A 19,561-nucleotide genomic window follows, 5' to 3' on the forward strand; every position below is an offset into this window, starting at 1 on the left:
TAACATACGAGGAACGGCTGAAGATCCTGGGATTGTATTCATTGGAGTTTTAGAAGATTAAGGGGAGATCTAATAGAAACTTACAAGATAATACATGGCTTGGACAGGGTGGACGTTAGGAAATTGTTTCCATTAGGCGAGGAGACTAGGACCTGTGGACACAGCCTTAGAATTAGAGGGGGTAAATTCAGAACAGAAATGCGGAGAAATTTCTTCAGCCAGAGAGTGGTGGGCCTGTGGAATTCATTGCCGCAGAGTGCAGTGGAGGCCGGGACGCTAAATGTCTTCAGGGCAGAGATTAATAAATTCTTGATGTCACAAGGAATTAAGGGCTATGGGGAGAATGCGAGTAAGTGGAGTTGAAATGCCCATCAGCCATGATTGAATGGCGGAGTGGACTTGATGGGCCGAATGACCTTACTTTCACTCCTATGTCTTATGGTCTTAACAGGGACAGGATTTCAGGGTCACAGGAATATGCTGGCAGACAGCAAGCTGGTTTGAAGTGTGTCTACTTCAACGCCAGAAGTATCCAAAATAAGGTAGGTGAGCTTGCAGCATGGATAGGTACCTGGGACTTTGATATTGTGGCCATTTCGGAGACATGGATAGAGCAGGGTGAGGAATGGATGTTGCAGGTTCCAGGGTTTAGATCTTTCATTAAGAACAGGCAAGGCGGTAAAAGAGGGGGAGGTGTGGCCTTATAATGGTTGCTGAAAGAACTTTTGATGAGGACCTGTCTACTGAGGTAGTGTGGGTTGAGGTTAGAAACAGGAGAGGAGAGGTCACACTGCTTGGAGTTTTTTATAGGCCTCTGCAGAGTTCCAGGGAGGTGGAAGAGAGGATTGGCAAAATTATTCTGGGTAAGAGTGAAAGGAATACGGTGGTCATTATGGGGGACTTTAACTTCCTCAACATTGACTGGAAATGCTATAACTCTAGTACGTCGGATGGATCAGTTTTTGTCTAATGTGTACAGGAAGGTTTCCTGACACAGTAGGTTAAAGGGCTGGCAAGAGGGGAGGCCACACTGGATCTGGTGCTTGGTAATGAACCAGGCCAGGTGTTTGATTTAGTTGTAGGTGAGCACTTTGGAGAGAGTGACCATAATTCAGTTACATTTAGTTTAGTGATGGAAAGGGATAGGTACATGCCACAGGTCAAGAGTTATCAATGGGGCAAGGGCAATTATAATGCGATTAGCAAGAATTAGGATGCATAGAATGGGGTAGCAAAATGCAGGGGATGCAGACAATGGAAATGTGAAGCTGGTTTAAGGAACAGATATTGCATGTCCTTGATAGGTATGTCCCTGTCAGGCAGGGATGAAGTGATAAGGTAAGAGACCCGTGGTTTACTACAGAAATTGCATCTCTTGTTAAATAGAAGAAGGAGGCTTACGTATTGAGGCAAGATGGTTCAGATGAGGCGATGGAGAGTTACAGATCAGCTAGGAAGGATTTAAAGAGAGAGTTAAGAAGAACAAAGAGAGGACACGAGCAGTCTTTAGCAAATAGAATGAAGGAGAACCCTAAAGCTTTCTATAGGTATGTGAGGAATAAAAGGATGACGAGGGTAGGAATAGGGCCAGTCAAAGACAGAGGTGGGAAGTTGAGTGTGGACACTGTAGAGATTGGAGAGGTGCTAAATGAACATTTCTCATCGGTTTTCGCTCAGAAAAAGGAGAACATTGTAGAGGAGAAAAATGAGGTACGAGATATTAGACTGGAAAGGATCGAGGATAGTTACAAACAGGTGTTTTCAATTCTAGAAGGAGCGAAAGTAGATAAGTCCCCAGGTGGGATTTATCCAAGGTATTCTCTGGGTAGCTAGGGAGGAGATAGCAGAGCCTTTGGCTTTGATATTTAAGTCATCATTGTCTACAGGTTTAGTATCAGAGGACTGGAGGATTGCAAATATTGTGCCCTTGTTCAAGAAGGGCTGGAGAGATGACCCAGGTGATTATAGACCAGTGAGCCTTACTTCTGTTGTAGGAAAAGTTTTGGAAAGGATTATAAGAGATAAGATTTATCATCATCTAGCAAGCAACAATTTGATTTCAGATAGTCAACATGGTTTTGTCAAGGGCAGGTTGTGTCTCACAATCCTCATTGAGTTTTTTGAGAAGGTGGCCAAGCAGGTAGATGAGGGTAGGGCAGTTGATGTGGCATACATGGATTTCAATAAAGCCTTTGATAAGGTTCCACATGGTAGGTTGTTGGAGAAAATGCAGAGGCATGGAATTGAGGGTGATTTAGCAGTTTGGATTAGAAACTGGCTTTCTGAAAGAAGGCAGTGAGTGGAGGTTGATGGAAAATATTCAGCCTGGAGTCTGGTTACTAGTGGTGTGCGACAAGGATCTGTTTTGGAACCACTGCTGTTTGTCATATTTATAGACTTAGACTGCAGGCATAGGTGAATGGATTAGTAAATTTGCAGATGACACAGCAAATCGGTAGAGTAGTGGACAGTGTGGAAGAATGTTATAGGTTGCAGGGGGACTTGGATAAACTGCAAGAATTGGGCTGAGAGGTGGCAAATGGAGTTCAATGCAGCTAAATGTGAGGTGATGCACTTGGGAAGAATAACAGGAGCTGAGAGGTGGCAAATGGAGTTCAATGCAGCTAAATGTGATGCACTTGGGAAGAATAACAGGAAGGCAGAGTACTGGGTCATTGGAAAGACTCTTGGTAGTGTGGATGTACAGAGGGATCTTGGAGTCCATGTACATAGATCCCTGAAAGTTGTCACCCAGGTTGATAGTGCTGTTAAGAAGGCATACAGTGTGTTAGGTTTCATTGGCAGAGGGATTGAGTTCCGGAGCCGCAATATCATGCTGTAACTATACAAAACACTGGTGTGGCCACACTTGGAATATTGTGTACAGTTCTGGTCGCCATATTTCAGGAAGGATGTGGAAGCATTGGAAAAGGTGCAGAGGGGATTTACCACGATGTTGCCTGGTCTGGAGGGAAGGTCTTATGAGGAAAGGCTGAGAGACTTGGGTCTGTTGTCATTGGAAAGAAGAAGGCTAACAGGGTATTTGCTAGAGACGTACAAGATGACCAGAGGATTAGATAGGGTAGATCATGAAAGTCTTTTTCCTAGGATGATGACATCAGTTTGTAGGAGGGGGCATAACTACAAATTGAGGGATGATAGATTTAAAACAGATGTCAGAGGCAGGTTCTTTACTCAGAGAGTGGCAAGGGCGTGGAATGCCCTACCTGCCAATGTAGTCAACTCAATCCTTGGATAAGCACATGGATGATGATGGGATAGTGTAAGGGGACGGGCTGAGAATAGTTCACGGGTCAGCACAACATCAAGGACCGAAGGGACTGTTCTGCACTGTATTGTTCTATGTCCTATGTTCTAAAAGCAAATTCCCACCTATTCCTCAACATCATCACTTCCCAATTATCCAAAACGCCAGAGAACCATTCCTTCCCTGTCACATCTGTATGCTTGACTTTGTTTCTTCTCAGTTCTGATCCTACAAACTGTAAAATCTTTCCCTTTGATTGACACAAATGGGATCCTTGCACTGAGGTAGCTTATTCCCTTAACTGCTCTGAACAAAATCCTTTTTCTGGGAGTCACTGTACTTACATCTGATTTCAGTTAGGTTTCCTTCAAACTAGTGGGTGGCACGGTGGCACAGTGGTTAGCACTGCTGCCTCACAGCGCCAGAGACCCGGGTTCATTCCCACCTCAGGCGACTGACTGTGTGGAGTTTGCACGTTCTCCCCGTGTCTGCATGGGTTTCCTCCGGGTGCTCCGGTTTCCTCCCCAGTCCAAAGATGTGCAGGGTCAGGTGAATTGGCCACGCTAAATTGCCCGTAGTGTTAGGTAAGGGGTAAATGTAGGGGTATGGGTGGGTTGCGCTTCGGCGGTTCGGCGTGGACTTGTTGGGCCGAAGGGCCTGTTTCCACACTGTAATGTAATCTAAAGCCAAACATTTTTCCACCCCTAAGTTTTTCTAAGCTGAAAACAATCCTTAATTATTTATAACTAAAAGCAAGCTCTCTCCTATCATGACATCATGCAGAAGATACAAAAGTTTGACACCACGTACCGACTGTTGGAATTGATTCCAAGACCCCCCAGGGTTCCCATGGTCATGGTGGGGCGGGGGGGGGGGGGAGGGGGGCGGTGTTAAGGACCCCACTGATAGCACACAATTACCTCTTGGTGCAGCAGACGTCCATCATCAATGCCTCAGATCGACCAGAAACAGACACCTCACCAGGAAATATGGGAGACACGCTGGCCTGCAGGTGAGAATGAAACAAAAGTGTTTCAAGCACCCCTACGACTACCGCTGCACCTCACCCCAGCTGAATCCTGGCAAACATCCAAACTATTGAAAGCAAATGAGATAACCTTAAAGCCAGATTACCTTCCAAAGGGAACTGAGAGACTGCTGTGTGGTCTGTTTTACAGAGACATGGTTCACTCCTGCTACACCTGACTGCACCTTACAACCTGAAGGTTTCTCTATACATCGCATGGACCGCCAGGTGTCATCAAGTAAGGCAAATGGCAGTGAGGTCCCTCTCCTAATGAACACCTCCTGGTGCTTTGACATGGTGACCCTGGCGAGTTACTGTTCCAAGGGCCCAGAATATCTAACAGTGAAATACAGTCACTCCTACCTGTCATGTGAGTTCACCTCCACCATCCTGACAGCAGTTTGCATCCCACCCTATGTGAACATGAAGAGTGCACTTAATAAAATTTATATCGCTACAAAAAGACTTGAGACGGAATACCCTGAGGCCTTGTTCATTGTAGGCAGTAACTTCAACCAGGCCAAGCTCAAGACGGTGTTACCAAAATACCGTCAACACATCTCCTGTCCCGCCAGAGGTCTGACCATCCTTGACCATTGCTACAAAACTATCGCAGGTGCCTACTGCTCCATACCCCATTTATATTTTGGAAAATCAGATCACAACGCTGTGTTCCTCCTCCCAGCTTACAAGCAGAAATTGAAAGGTGAGGACCCTGTATGAAAAGTCGTGCAGTGCTGGTCTGAGGCAGCAGAAGAACTTCTCTGAGACTGCTTGGAATTAGTGGACTGGACAATATTCAAGAACTCAGTGCCAACCTAAACGAGAATGCCACCACAAATACAGACGTCATTCGCAAGTTCATAGAGAACTGCACGCCAAAGACGTTCATCCAAACATTCCTCAGTCTGAAACCATGGATGAACTAGGACATCCACTGCCAACTGAAATCCTGGTGTGTGACATTCAGATCAGATGATCCTGACCTTTACAGGAAATCCAGTAAGGTCATTAGAGACACCAAGAGTCAATACTGGACTAAGCTGGACCCCAAATTAACAACACAGTCGCCTGCCATTTGTGGTAACGTCATGACATAATGGGCTACAAAGTGAAGCAGGACTGAATAATGGACACAAATTCCATCCTTCCCTGATATGCTCATTTTGAACAGAAGGTCAGTGAAACGGTGTCACCAGCCCCAACAGCCTCGGATGCACCTGTTCCCTCAGTCACTGCTGCAAACACCAGATTGGCCTTTTTCCCACAGGAAACACCTGGGTTAGATGACGTCTCCCTGGCTGAGCATTCAGATCCTATGCCAAGCTGATGGGAGTATTTGCTGACATCTTTAACCTCTCCTTACTGTGATCTGAAGTCCCCACCTGCTTCAAGAAGACCACTATCATCCCAGTACCAAAGAAAATTCATGCAGCCTCACTGACCATTGACTCTGACCACCATAATTATGAAGTCCTTTGAGAGGTTAATTATGGCTCATATCAACTCTAACCTACTTGCCTGCCTCAATTCCTTGCAATTTGTCTACTATTGCAACAGGTCCACACAGACACCACCTCCCTTGCCCTATACTCATCCCTGGAACATCTGGATAACAATGGCTCCTACTTATTGACTACAATTTCAAACAAACTAATTGCCAAACTCTGAGACCTAGGTCTCTGTTCCACCCTCTACAACTGGATCCTTAACTCCCTGACCCATTGACCACAATCAGTGTCAATAGGCAAACGCACCTCCCCCATGACAATCCTGAACACCGGTGGCCTGCAAGGCTGCGTACTCAGCTCCTTACTATACCTCCGGTACACTGATGAGTGTGGGGCCAAATTTTGTCCTAATTCCATCTGCAAGTTCACTCCCAACACCACCATTGTCAGCTGGATCTCAAACAATGATGAGACTGAATACAGGAGACAGATAGAGTGCTCGGTGGTATGGTGTAAAGATAACAATCCTGCCCTCAATGTCAGAAAAATGAAAGGGCTGAGCATCGACTTCAGGAAGCAAGTGGGAGGGCATGCCTGTACCTACGTCAATGGAGCTGAGATTGAGATGGTGAAGAGCGTCAAGTTCCCAGGAGTGATGATCACCAACAATCAGTCCTGGTCCACTTGCTTCAATAGATGGTCAAGAAGGCAGAACAACGTCTGTATTTCCCCAAGAGGCTAAGGAAATTTGGCATGTCTGTAAATACTCTTACCAATTGTTATAGAGGCACCCTAGAATTCATTCTATCCAGAGGCATCATGGCTTGGTACAACAACTACTCTGCCCAGAACCATAAAAAAACTACAGAAAGTTGTGAACACAGCCCAGTCCATCACGCAAACCAACCTTCCATCCATTGACTCCATCTGTGCTTCTTGCTGCCTCGTGAAGGCAGCTAACATCATCAAAGACCCCTCCCACCCTGGTTATAATCTCTTCCAAGCTCTTGCATCAGGCAAAAGATACAAAAGCTTAAACACATGTACTGATAGATTCAAAAACCATTTCTTCCCTGCTGTTACTGGACTTCTGAATGGACCTCTCAAATTTTAAATTTAATGTTGACCTCGCTCTCTGTGCACCTTCTCTGCAGCTGTAACATTGTATTCCTAGCTCTGTTTTATCACATTTATGCACTTTGTATGGTATGATCTGCTCGTACTGCACGCATAACAAATTTTTTTACTGTACCTAAGTACATGTGTGAACTTGCAGCATGCAGTTATATAAATGACAAACAAAAGAGGGCCCAGAACAGATCCCTGTGGAACATCGCCAGTGACAGGCCTCCAGTCTGAAAAGCATCCCTCCACCATCATTCTCTGTCTCCGCCATTAAACCAATTTTGTATCCAATTGGCAAGTTCTCTCTGAATCCCATGTGACCGAACTTTACTAATTAGTCTACCATGTAAACCTTGTCAAAGGCTTTACTAAAGTCCAAGTGAACAATGTCTATTGTTCTGACAGCATCCATCTTTTTGGTTACTTTCTCAAAAAATACAATCAAGTTTATGACACCTGGTTTTCCTTGCACAAAACCATGCTGACTATCCCATATCAACTTTTTCCTCTCTCAATGTCCAGAAATCCTCTCTTTTATAATCTTGTTGGAAGAAGGGGCCTTTTTCTGTGCTGTAGAACTTTATGATTCTGTGAGTTTATGTCAACTATTCCCCATGCCTAAGAACTATACAGACTTTAAAATAATAACACACACCACCCTTATTTGTTTTTTTAGACAGTTATGTCAGTTATTTTTAATACACTGTTTTACAGGGATAGAAACGTGATGGTGATTTTTTTTGACAACTGCTATTCTTACTAATTAAACAATGTATTTTTCCAATTTCTTTTGAATACATCAACTCTGAAATAAGGTGAAATGATGTCCATATAAATCAACATTTTTGGGGAACTTTTACATTTTAGCATAGCATTATATTTCTTAATTCTTATAAAATATCAAATGAGGATTTAGCAGAAGGATTTCAGAGTATGTTTTTACTGCAAGTGCAAAATAATGGATTGCAGCACTTTAATTGGAAACCCAATTGATTTCTTGAGCTCACAGGGGATGTATAAAACATTGCCCTCTTGTGCCAGTGTTCCAAATTCAGTTTTATTAAAGCTTTTGTAAAGTGCATTGGGTTTTTAAGAGGAGTCTTTCTTTGGTGATTAGAAATCTTCATTTTTAATCATGAGAAAGTATAAATTATAAATACATTTTTTATAAAGTTATATATCTGCACTCATTTGCTGTTGATAGAAATCAGGTATAACAGATTCAACTTTTTACAAGTCCCTCAATTTGAAATTGATAGAAACATTTTTGAATGGGTTGTGCAAATTCCAGCATTTCTCATTATGAGTGACACTAAAACTAAGGGGCATTGTTCAAACATGAGAGTTCTCCCATTTTAGAGACATGAGAAAAAAATATTTTCTTTCAGAGGATTCTAGAATTCTCTTTCCCTGAGAGCAATGGAGGTTGCCTTTTTTTAAGGCTGACTTACTAGATTATTGATTGTCAAAGATGTCAAAGGTATAAGGCATAAGTAGGAAAGAAAATGACATAATTTAAATTAGTCTTATAGAATCCCTATGGTAAGGAAGCAGGATTCAGCCCATTGAGTCCACACCAATCCTTCAAAGAGCAGCCCACCTAGACCAACGCCTGTAACCCTGCATTTCCCATGACCAATCCACATAGCCTGCGCATCTTTCAACTGTGGGAGGAAACTAGAGCACCCAGAGGAAACCCACACAGACTCGGGGAGAATGTGCATACTCTACACAGCTAGTTGCCTGAGGTTGGAATTAAACCAGGGTCCCTGGCACTGTGAGGCAGCAGTGCTAGCCACTATGCCACGCCAAAGTGGTTTTATCAAGTGGCAGAGGAGAATTGAGGGGCTTCTACTCCAGCTCAATTCGTATGTTTGTTGATATCTTGATTTTTAATGAAAGATCCAGTGAAATGTCAACATTCCACAGAAAGAGTTTAGAAACATGGGAGGCCACTTGCAGAATTTGGAAATTTTACTGGATCAAAATATTATAAAAAGTTTATTACTCTTCTTCCCATTTAAACCTTAAAGTAACCCATTACTGTACTATAAAAGCAATTTGTTCACTCAGTTTGCCAACTAAACAAAATACTTGTTTACTGTACAGTGAAGAATTAATTTATATAAAGTACTTGTTTCCAAAGAACTTTCTGATTCCACCATTACACTGTGAATATTTGAAGCAGTGAAATAGTCTAAAAGGTGAAAAAGATGCAATCAACTGGATAACATTGTTTCTTTTAGAATTTTATCTTAATAAAGGAGTAAAGACATAATTACTCAGTCTTAAACCAACAAGAAAGCAGTTACAAACCATATTTCTACACATCACTTTCTCTGCGTCCAGACTTTTTGGTATGGATCGATATTGGAAATGACATATTTTTCTCATTACAATGAAGATTATCAAGACTTCAGTTTTGAATAATACATCAACTGTGTAGAAGGGTCATTGATATCATTTTTAACTATGTACTAAGAAAATTCAAAAATAACTTAGCAGTCAACAAAGTATATTTTGAGATGCTCTAAGCACCAAATTAGCACCAGCAAACTGACCTATTACATAAACTACAGGTAAAACATCTTGAGTCTATAATATATGTGATCTATATGGACCTCAGTAAGGCGTTTGACAAGGTCCCCCATGGGAGACTGATTAGCAAGGTTAGATCTCATGGAATACAGGGAGAACTAGCCATTTGGATACAGAACTGGCTCAAAAGTAGAAGACAGAGGGTGGTGGTGGAGGGTTGTTTTTCAGACTGGAGGCCTGTGACCAGTGGAGTGCCATAAGGATCAGTGCTGGGTCCTCCACTTTTTGTCATTTACTAAATGATTTGGATGCGAGCATAAGAAGTACAGTTAGTAAGTTTGCAGATGACACCAAATTTGGAGGTGTAGTGGACTGCGAAGAGGGTTACCTCAGATTACAACAGGATCTGGACCAGATGGGCCAAAAGGCTGAGAAGTGGCAGATGGAGTTTAATTCAGATAAATGTGAGGTGCTGCATTTTGGGAAAGCAAATCTTAGCAGGACTTATACACTTAGTGGTAAGATCCTAGGGAGTGTTGCTGAACAAAGATACCTTGGAGTGCAGGTTCATTGCTCCTTGAAAATGGAGTCGCAGCTAGATAGGATAGTGAAGAAGGTGTTTGGTATGCTTTCCTTTATTGGTCAGAGTATTGAGTACAGGAGTTGGGAGGTCATGTTGTGGCTGTACAGGACATTGGTTAGGCCACTGTTGGAATATTGCATGCAATTCTGGTCTCCTTCCTATCGGAAAGATGTTGTGAAACCTGAAAGGGTTCAGAAAAGATTTACGAGGATGTTGCCAGGGTTGGAGGATTTGAACTATAGGGAGAGGCTGAACAGGCTGGGGCTGTTTTCCCTGGAGCGTCGGAGGCTGCAGGGTGACATCATAGAGGTTTACAAAAGTATGAGGGGCATGGATAGGGTAAACAGGCAAAGTCTTTTCCCTGGAGTTGGGGAATCCAGAACTAGAGAACATAGGTTTAGGGTGAGAGGGGAAAGATATAAAAGAGACCTACAGGGCAACTTTTTCACGGAGAGGGTGGTGCGTGTATGGAATGAGCTGCTAGAGGAAGTGGTGGAGGCTGGTACAATTGCAACATTTAAGAGGCATTTGGATGGGTATATGAATAGGAAGGGTTTGGAGGGATATGGGCCGGGTGCTGACAGGTGGGACTAGATTGGGTTGGGATATCTGGTTGGCATGGTCAGGTTGGACCGGAGGGTCTGTTTCCTTGTCGTACATCTCTATGACTCTATATAGGAAAGGAATTTGTTCATTTGACCCACCGTTGGATCGTGGCTGATATGGTTTTCAATTGCATCTTCCTACCTTCTCTGTTATGGACCAGGCCAGATCCCCTCAAAAAATTTCAAGAAGGTAGCCCAGACCCTAACTTTTTTAGTTGGTTTAGGCAAATGTAAGATGGGGTAATGCAACTGGTAAAACCACTTGGTTTCAAGTAAATAGAAGAATTTATTTAAACACCACTGGATGAAACACAAGCAAAACAAAACAGAATTTTGAATAACACCTCTTTGAAAACTTAACTAACACAATAACACCGCAAATTATCAAAGGAACTGTTTCAATTTCTTGCAACATTCCCATAAATAAACCCCTTGGCAAAAAAAGCTAAATCCAAGCACAGGTTCTTACATTCTGGATTAGTCGTGCTGGAACAGCACAGCTGTTCAGACAGCATCCAAGGAGCAGCAAAATCGATGTTTCGGGCAAAAGCCCTTACAGGCAGGATAGATGTCAGAGAGAAGTTCAGGCAAGACCTTTTATCACTGAAGCTGTTTCTCTATTGACAGCAGTTTTCTGACCAATAGTTTTGGACAGACCGCTTGCTAAAGCCCCTGAGTTGAGAGAACTGGCAATTCCCTTTTAATTGTACAAGTGTTTTAAAAAATATCTAATAACCTGTTCCCTGATCGTCGCCTTAGGCAGTATCTATTAACCATTAGTAAAGTCCCTAAACTAGACAAATCAGAACCTCTGCCATTTACAACCCTTCTTGAAAAAAACCAAGGACAACATCGCTTTGTTAAAGGAGCAGCATCATCACATCTCCTCACAAACCTTGATTAACTTATTAATCAAGCACCTATCTATTTCTGTCTTAAGTACATTCAATGACTTAGCCTCTATAGGCTTCTAAGACAATGAGTTCCACAGATTCATCACTCTCTGGCTTAAGAAATTCACCCTCACCTCAGTTCTAACAGGTCAGCCACTCGCTCTGAGGCTGTGCCCTCAGGTCCTAGTTCTCCCAGTAGTGGAAACATCTTCTCCATGTCTACTCTATCCAGGTGTCTTACAATTGTGTACTCCACAACCATCTGATGAAGGAGCAGCGCTCCAAAAGCTAGTGCTTCCAATTAAACCTGTTGGACTATAACCTGGTGTTGTGTGATTTTTAACTTTGTACACCCCAGTCCAACACTGGCATCTCCAAATCATGACGACGATTCTAGATTGGTTTGTATGTCAAGCTGGGAGACAATGCAGGATAAGGGATAGCTGTGAAATGCCTACACCCCCAGGGAAATTCCAGACTTTTTGGAAGCTTTTCTTAGCATGAATATATGATGTGATATTGAAATACGCCCTACCATTAATTATTTTCAATTTAAATGAATCCTCAAATGGAATGAATTTTCATTTGTACGAGTTAGGGAGCTAAAGAGGTCATAGCTATCTTCTTACCATCTTTTCATTATCATTTTTAAAAATCTGGAATATTGTCCTTCATTGCTAAAAGGATGGAATTTAAAAATAGAGAGGCTATGTTCAAGCTGTATAGGGTGCTGGTGAGGCCAAACCAAGATTACTGTGTACAATTTTGGTCTCCTTACTTGAGAAAGGATGTACTGGCACTGGAGGGGGTACAGGGGAGGTTCACCAGGTTGATTCTGGAATTGAGAGAGTTGGCCAATGAGGACAGATTGAGTAAACTGAGATTGTATTCAGTGGAAGTTAGAAGAATGAGGTATGATCATATAGAAATATATGAAATTATGAAGGGAATAGATAAGATAGAAGCAGGGAAGTTGTTTCCACTTGTGGATGAAACCAGCACTAGGGGGCATAGCCTCAAAATAAAGGGGAGCAGATTTAAATTGAAGAGGAACTTATTCACCCAAATGGTTGTGAATTTGTGGAATTGCCTGCCCAGTGAAGTAGTGAGACTACCTTATTAAATGTTTTTAAGGCAAAGATTGATTTTTACCTAGAGCACTATGTACTGGCACTGGAGGGGGTGCAGAGGAGGTTCACTAGCAGTAAAGGAATTAAGGGTTAGAGTGAGTAAGTGGGTAAGTGGAGCTGAATCCACAAAAGACCATGATCTTATTGAATGGCGGAGCAGGATCGACTGGCTAGATGGCCTAGTCCTGCTCCTAGTTCTTATGTTCTTATTCTTCATAAGCCATACCTGTTTTTCAGCAGCAGCAGCAACTCAAAGGGCGGGAGCTTGGATCAGGGGCCTGCCAGGAGCGGTGAGTCACTGATTTGTGCTTTTAAATTTGAAGTCAGAGAGCAGAGGTTTCTGGGAAAGAAGGGACTTCTTATTTTTATTTCCATCCAGCTATATAAGTCAGTGTTTTCTCAACCCAAGACCTACCTTTGTAGGGCCTCCCACCCAACCACCTCCTCTAACCTTAAAGACCAGGGACATATCAGGTAAGCGTCTCTTCTTTTTCACTTTGTGATAAGGGGACGAGCAGGGATGGCAGTGCAGGAGAGCAATATTCCTCCTGCATGATGTTTGAGGTAAGGGACGCCATTAATGTCTCATCCAAGTACATCTGCAGGAAGTGCACCCAACTCTTGCTCCTCCAAGACCGTGTTTGGGAACTGGATCGGGAGCTGGATGAACTTCGGATCATTCGGGAGGCAGAGGCTGTGATAGATTAGAATTACAGGGAAGTAGTTACTCCTAGGCACGAAGAAAGCTGGGTGACTGTTCGAAGGGGGAAAAACAGTCAGTGGAAGGATCCCCTGTGGTTGTTCCCCCGAAAAACATGTATACCATTTTGAATACTGTTGAGGGAGATGACTTACCAGGGGTATGCAGTGGGGCCCAGGTCTCTGGCACAGAGCCTGTCCCTGTTGCACAGAAGAGAAGGAGGGAAAGGAGGAGAGTCTTAGTCATTGGGGACTCAATAGTTAGAAGGTCTGATAGAAGGTTTGTTGGGAACGGATGAACAGGTGTTGCCTTTAGGGTCCTGAAGGGAGAGGGTGACCAGCCTCAAGTCGTTGTCCATGTAGGTACCAACGACATAGGTAGAAAGAGGGATAGCGATGTAAGGCAGGATTTCAGGGAGCTATTGTGTAAGCTGAGAGCTAGAACAAACAGAGTTGTTATCTCTGGTTTGTTAACCGTGCCACGTGATAGTGAGGCAAGGAATAGGAAGAGATATCAGCTGAACACGTGGCTGCAAGGATGGTGCAGGAGGGAGGGTTTCGTGTACTTGGATAATTGGGGCTCATTCTGGGGAAGGTGGGACTTGTACAAACAGGACGGTCTTCACTTGAACTAGAGCAGTACTAATATCCTGGGTGGGAAATTTGCTGGTGCTATTAGGGTGGGTTTAAACTAGCTCAGCAGGGAGAATGGAACCGGAGGTGTAGTTGCAGTGCACAGGAGGATGAGAGTAGGAAGAACAGGGTCGGGATTTCAGGCTCACAGAGATGTGATGGCAGATGGCGAAGTGGTTTGAAGTGTGTTTACTTCAACACCAGAAGCATCCGAAATAAGGTAGGTGAGCTTGCAACTTGGATAAGTGCCTGGGACTTCGATGTTGTGGCCATTTCAGAGACATGGATAGAGCAGGGTGAGGAATGTCTGTTGCAGATTCCAGGGTTTAGATCTTTCATAAAAAACAGGCAAGGCGATAAAAGAGGGGGAGGTGTGGCCTTGTTAGTCAAAGATAGTATAACGGTGGCTGAGAGAAGTTTTGATGAGGACTCGTCTACTGAGGTAGTGTGGGCTGAGGTTAGAAACAGGAGAGGAGAGGTCACACTTCTTGGTGTTTTTTATAGGCCTCTGCAGAGTTCCAGGATTGGCAAAATTATTCTGGGTAGGAGTGAAAGGAACAGGGTGGTCATTAAGAACATGGATGATTTTGGGATAGTGTAGGGGGACGAGCTGAAAATAGTTCACAGATCGGTGCAACATCGAGGGCCGAAGGGCCTGTTCTGCGCTGTATTGTTCTATGTTCTATATTCTATTACTTAATAACCCATTTCCTAATTCATTATCCATACCTGACTCTTCTTAGCCTTACCCCACCTTCCCCACTACCCTCCAAGATTTTTTGATCTGCTGTGCATTCCTAATTTTAATTATTGGACCAAGTCTGTATTCATCTTTGGTCATGTCTTTATGCGGCTGGGTACCATACTTGGTTTTCTGGTGCTCCTGTGACATAACGTTTGGGCTTTTTATTATATTTAAAGGTGTTTTCTGAATGTAAAGATGCCTTTGATAATATTTCATCCATTGGGGATTTATATCATGATGGTTATTGGTTATAATATATGCACCTAATGCAGTTTGTTCAAAGGAAGTAATTATTGCAGTACTTTCGATCTTGAAGGCATGGATTCAAGTCCCTCCAGAGGTGTGTAATAACATCTCTGAACAGGTTGATTAGAAAATAGTTTAAAATATTTGTTGGGGGTTGCTTTTTTACAGAATTGCAGGTGGCACAGAATGAGTTCTCTTTTGCATTTGCAGAACACAGCTGCTGCTTTGTCATGTGTCTGTGGGATTGAATGCGGTGAGAACTATGTCGGGTGCACTTTGTCAGACTGCACTCAGTGCCTGGAGTAGAGTTTTCTCAGAAATTCAATTCGGCAGTAAAATGCTCTCAGTGCCATCCAATACATTTTGTGGAAGCTGCAATTCAGGAATTACAAATTCGTACAAATTTTTAAAAAATCAATATTTGTAGATGTACACTGGTTTTTAAAAAAAAGTGGAGTTTTTTGTCTGTTTAATCGTGGTGTTCGCAATCACACTTGCGTCTGAAAGTTGTGGTTTCAACATAAATTTCACGACTTTTGAACATTTAATCCAGTCTGGGAGTTCAGTGCAGTGCCCGGTGCTGCGCTGCAGGGGGAGCCATTCTTTGGCGGCGACGTTCAACCAAAGTCCCCTTGTGCCTATTCAATGAAACATTGGGGAAGTCACCTGCAGTGACCTGACCCCAACCACAAACCTATCTGCTGTCTCCTTTTAGTACGGTGGGAGTTTGTTGTGTGCAAATTTGCTGCCACTCGTCCCTGCAGCACAGCATTGTCTGCAGTCCTTTGGGGCGCTATACAAATTCAAGTTCTTTTTCTTTCAAATGCAATTTGTTGAAATGAATTAAATGAACAGGGTCAGGAAGGACTAACTCGGAATCGGCTGTGCCCAACCACATCATTGCAACTGGAAATCAAATGCAAGGGATGGGAGGGACTCTGCAACTCGCACCCCCTTGAATACATCTTGAACCCCAACCCGAACAGTCACCCTTAATTCTGCATTCGCCCTCTGTGTGTGTGTGTGTGAAATGTTTCTCGCTCGTCAATGTTTCCTTAAGCAGTTTTCGATTTGCATCATAATCCTTATCTCTTAGAGGTTTCCAATGCCCAGAGTTGGTCAGAGTGAGATCATAGAGGCCTCCTCATTGTGCAGTACCGGCTCTCCTGCGGGGAAGCCCCAACAAAACCAGCGGGTACAAGATATGGTCGTTATCTACCCATCCTGCTGGAAATGCTGGCCCTACATGTCTTCGATGGGCTGAATGGCCCGCTGTAGGGATTCTATGATTCCATATATAGTTCTTTAGTTTTATTTCAAGTGGCTCCATTCCCGATCCTTAATCTACTATTTTCTCTTTACAGATGTTACTGTTGTGCAGTACATTCCCAACATTTTCTTTTTATTTGATATCAAATATCCTGTATTGACATCTAATGTCGTCTGTCCAATTGAATAAAATAACCTACCTTTAAAAAAAGTTGCATTTATATAACCTGGAAGATTTTACAGACAATGAAGTTCTTTCCAGGTGTAGATGTCATCATTGTCACGTAGGAAATGTGGTCCAGACCAACAAACATATAATTCAGAAGGAGCTGTCGGCTATTGGGCCCCTCAAGTTTGCTCCACTGTTCAATAAGACCTTGGGTGATCTGATTACTCAACATTCCCACCTATTCCTCATAGCCTTTCATCTCCTTTACTGATCAGAAATCTATCTACCTCTAGCTTAATAATGTTCAATGACTCTGCTATCACCACCTTCTGAGAAAGGGAGTTCTAAAGTCTCAAGATGTTCTATGATTAAAAAAAACTCTATTTTAAATGGGTAACCTATTTTTAACCCTTCATTCTAGATTCTCTAAAAATAAGAAGTAGACAGTTTGGGATTTAAACTGGGAAGGTTTTCATTAGTACATTTGATTGGATTAGATTCCCTGCAGTATAGCAATAGGCCCATTTGGCCCAACAAGTCCACACCAACCCTCCAAAGAGTAACCCACCCAGACCCATTCTTCTACCCTATATTTACCCCTGACTTATGCACCTAACACTATGGGCAATTTAGCATGGCCAATTCACCCTACCTGCACATCTTTGGACTGTGGGAGGAAATTGGAGCACCCGGAGGAAACCCACGCAGACTTGGGGAGAATGTGCAAACTCCACACAGACAGTCACCCGAGGCGGGAATTCAACTGGTGCTGTGAGGTAGCAGTGCTAACTACTGAGCCACTGTGCCACCACATTGTCCAGGGATGTGTAGGTTAGGTGGATTAGTCATGGGATATGCAGGGTTAGCCGGTAGGGTGGGAGGGGTGAATGTGGATGGGATGTTTTTCGGAGGGTTGGTGTGGACTCAATGGGCCACATGGCCTGCTTCCACAGAGTAGGGATTCTACGAGGTGATTGATAAATGTGTTTAAATGAAAATGAAAGCAGACTCAATAGAAACAAACAATGGAAATTGTGTGGTCGAGAACAAGGCTCAGATATGAAACGGAACAGGCCAGAGTGAAGACACAGAGCACAAGTTGTTGTAAGACTGTGGAAAGTACAATAGTTAGGAATTGAATCAAAGACAATTAAGAATAGATTTAGACATGTGGATGAAAGAAAGGAGCCTCAAGTGATAAAACAATTACAGGTACAACTAATTGGTTTGCTCCAGAAGTTGGTACAATGATAGATTAAATGGTCTTTTTTTATATATGAATCTGTGATTTAAGAACAGGATAGACAAAGGATTAATACAATTACTTATGTGGAAGATAAGCAGCAACATTACCCGAGTGGTAAGGGCTGTTTTGCAGTTCTACTTTCTCTAAGTCTATGGGTGATTGAAGCAGTAAAGGGCAACATAATTTAAGTAGATATTTCCTGCTGTAGTGTGGACGAAAACTGATCTGATATCGAACGTCGTACTTTATCATAACATTGATCTGCCTTTTCATGCAAATAGTTGTAGGATTATGAAGATTAACTCATCCACACTAGGATGTGCTCACGTTAGTTCCAACAGAGCCTTAAATCGACCTCTGAGGCTGTTTAAAATGAATTGTATTTTAAATTTGTTTGGTGTTTAAATACTGATTAGAGTACAGCATAATAGTATTGCAGAAGCCTGGAGTAGTGATCCAGAGGTATGAGCTCAAAGATCATTATCGAAGCTGAGGACTTCAAATCCAATCAATTAAATACAATTAGGAATAAAAGACTTGTTACAGTCATAGTAACTATCAAACCGCCAGATTGCCATAAAACATGACTTTATTCAATAGTGGCCTCCTGGAAAGGAAATCTGTCCTCTTTGCATCATCTGGTCTAGATGTGACTCCTGATCCACTGAAATGTGGTTAACTCTTAACTGGGAGAAAGTGAGGGTTGCAGATGTTGGAGCTCAGAGTTGAAGAATGTGGTGCTGGAAAGACACAGCTGGTCAGGCAGCATCCAAAGAGCAGGAGAATCAACATTTCAGACATAAGCCCTTCATCAGGAGTGAGGCTGTAGGCCAAGGGGGCTGAGGGAGGGGGAGTGGGGCTGGGGGGAAGGTAGCAGGGAATGCAATAGGTCGAGGATGCAAATTTGGGGGGTGAGGAGGGAGATGGACAGGTAGCGCCATTCAAGAGGGTGGTGCCAAGTTAGAAGGTTGTGACAAGGATAAAGTGGGGGAGGGAGGAATTGGGGAAACTGGTGAAATCCACATTGATACCAAGTGGTTGTAGGGTCCTAAGGTGGAAGATGAGGCTCTCTTCCTCCAGGCGTCAGGTGGTTAGTGAGTGGCGATGGAGGAGGTTCAGGAGGTACATCTTTGGTGGATTGGGAGGAGGAGAGTTAAAGTGTTCAGCCACAAGACAGTGTGGTTTGTGTCCCAGAGATGTTCTCTGAAACGATCAGCAAGTTGGCATCCTTTCTCCCCAATGTAGAGGAGACCACATCGGGTGCAATGGATACAGTAGATGACCCCACCATCAGACCTCACCTTCCACCTCATCAACCTCCAGATACATCACATCATTTTCCGCCATTTCCACCACCTACAAACAGACCCCATCACCATGGATATATTTCCCTCTCCATCCCTTTCTGCATTTCAGAGAGACCATTCCCTCCACGACCCCCTTGTCAGGTCCACACTCCACATCAACCAATCCTTCCCTCCCAGCACTTTCCCCTGCCATCGCAAGGAGTGCAAAACTTGCGTACACACCTCCCCCTCACCTACATCCAAGGCCCCAAAAGATTCTTACACATCTGACAGAATAGGGTTGGATTGACAGGAGTCACATCTAGTCTAGATGATGCAAAAAGGACAGATTTTCTGCCCAGGAGGCCACTATTGAATAAAGTCATGTTTTATGGCAATTTGGTGGTTTCATGGTTACTATGACAGAAATGACAGAAACTTACTGTACTTCCACACATGTCACCTATTGCATCCATTGCACCCAGTGTGGTCTCCCCTACACTGGGGAGACAGGACGCCAATTTGCGGATTGTTTCAGAGAACATTTCTGGCACACTCACACTGTCCAACCCCACCGCCCTGTGGTTGAACACTTTAACTTCCCTTCCCACTCCACCAAGAGCATGCAGGTCCTGGGCCTCCTCCATC

Source organism: Chiloscyllium plagiosum, chromosome 1 (assembly GCF_004010195.1).
Source record: "Chiloscyllium plagiosum isolate BGI_BamShark_2017 chromosome 1, ASM401019v2, whole genome shotgun sequence".
NCBI classification, from domain to species: Eukaryota; Metazoa; Chordata; class Chondrichthyes; order Orectolobiformes; family Hemiscylliidae; genus Chiloscyllium; species Chiloscyllium plagiosum.